Source organism: Austrofundulus limnaeus, unplaced genomic scaffold (assembly GCF_001266775.1).
Source record: "Austrofundulus limnaeus strain Quisiro unplaced genomic scaffold, Austrofundulus_limnaeus-1.0 Scaffold86, whole genome shotgun sequence".
NCBI classification, from domain to species: Eukaryota; Metazoa; Chordata; class Actinopteri; order Cyprinodontiformes; family Rivulidae; genus Austrofundulus; species Austrofundulus limnaeus.
The window spans coordinates 869219-871277 of NW_013952488.1; positions in this window are offsets into that span (position 1 = coordinate 869219).

Below are 2059 nucleotides of genomic sequence, written 5' to 3' on the forward strand. Positions count from 1 at the left end.
ATAAATAGCAGAGGAGCCAAACATCAACTCCTTGTAGACCACACAGTCGCCCGAGACTGCAAAACCCGACACACCAACCTGTGCACTGCTTGGATATATATATATATATATACACATGAACGTGAATGAGAAAATACACAATATACAAGCTGAAAGTCTGATGGTTTTGGAGACAGAGCAAAACAGATCGAACTGAAATAAGCCAAAATGATTTCATGTCTTTATTAAAAATCATTTGCGTGTTGCTGTAGTGCAGCGGTAAGGCAGCCGACGTGGGACTAGAAAGTCATAGATTCAACTCCCTGGCATGCCCACATGTTGTGGTGTCTTTGAGCAAGACACCTAACCCCCAACTGCTACCCCCGGTTGCTTAAATAGTTGCCTGCTGCTCCACTTGGGTAATTCTCATGTGATGGGTGAAATGCAGATCACAAATTTTGTCACTTTATGGGAACATACGTTGATGACAAATTAGGTCCATTGGTTTTGAATGATTTTCTTTTTATTAGATTTTCTTAATGAAAGCTTAAGCTGAATGCTAATATTTCAATTTCCACTGAAGAACATTTGTATTGTTTTAGCCTGTACACATCGTTAGAAATATATTTTTGGCTTCTGAATTCTTGTCAGTGTTTTCCTGATTGTCAGAAAAAAATTACATCTAAGAGTGAAGATGGAAGAACATACATTGTATTTGATTGAAAATGTCCCTTTTTTAACTCAAAATCAAAATCTTCAACATTTAACAACTGATTTATTATTTTAAAAAAACGCTTGGCATTTTTTAAAGTTTTGAGGTAAAATGCCCTGTTTAACTGTTGTCATTAAGACAGTTATGCAATTGTGGCTGTATCTGGCACTCTTTGGTTCTGCTGCATTGGTTCCTGTTTTTGACACATTGTGCAAAATTTGTGAGAGGAAAAGGCATAGAGAAGTGGATTCAAGCATTTGTTAACAAACGTTAAAGGTGCAATAATGATCCACATTTCTTTGTAAAATTTCTTAAGCCTCTCATTTCTAAGACAAACAGCGGCTATGCCCAGCACATTACATGTAAGGTATGGAACCCAAAGGACAACAAAACTTACAATGATGCTGGTAACCAGTCAGTTTGTCTGAGGATTGTTGAAAAAAGCTGCCTGGTTTACCTTCCTATGGATGTAGATGTAGGAAAACACAACAATAAAGAAGGAAACCATTGCCACAGTAGTCTCTGTCATCAGCACAGCCAACCATTGACCATCAGCAGAATAATCAGTTTGACAATGTGCCCACTGCTGTTTTGATACCAGCTACCGAACCACCAAGTAAGAAACCGACTGAATGAAAGCAACCAGCCAGAGCAGAACCAGCACAAGTCTGTTTGGTACCTGTTGGCACCTCTGCTGGTGAACCACCAAGAGGTAACGCTGGATGCTCAACCCTGCCACAGTCAACTGGCTGCCATAAATGCTGCAGTACAAAACAAAGGCAAAACATTTGCAGGACACCAGGTTGAACCTCCAGCCGTAGAGTAAAGCATCAATCACTRGAGGAACAGTCWGCAGTCCAAGCAGGTCWGACACGGCCAGATTCAGCATCAAACTCTGGCTCAGACTGGACAGATGCTCCCAGTTAGGTCCGAGGATAATGACAGCAATGTTTCCAGGAGCTCCTGGAATGAAGCAGAGAGCTAGCATTACTGCAGGAACCAGATGGTTGAAGTCAAAGGCTGGATGAGGAATAAATCCTGGAGATAAGAAGTTAGAAGTTGCCATAGTGGAATCAGATTGATCCACGATGTGTCTCTGGGTAAGGTTGTGCTCTGAGCAACTGATGGGGAAGAATGTGCAGTCAGCTATATACAGTAATAAGGTGGGTAATGAGGTCATGAGATATTTTTAACRGAGTTCCTGTATGCCACTGACATCACTTCAAATGTTACAGCTGCATGTTTTCATTCGTTGATGTGACAACTAACGAGGGAATGAAGCAAAGAAGATTATCTGTACTTTAATACAAATTGACCAACTCTTGTTTTATTTATAAAGCATAAACAATAACAAACATGAAGTGATAA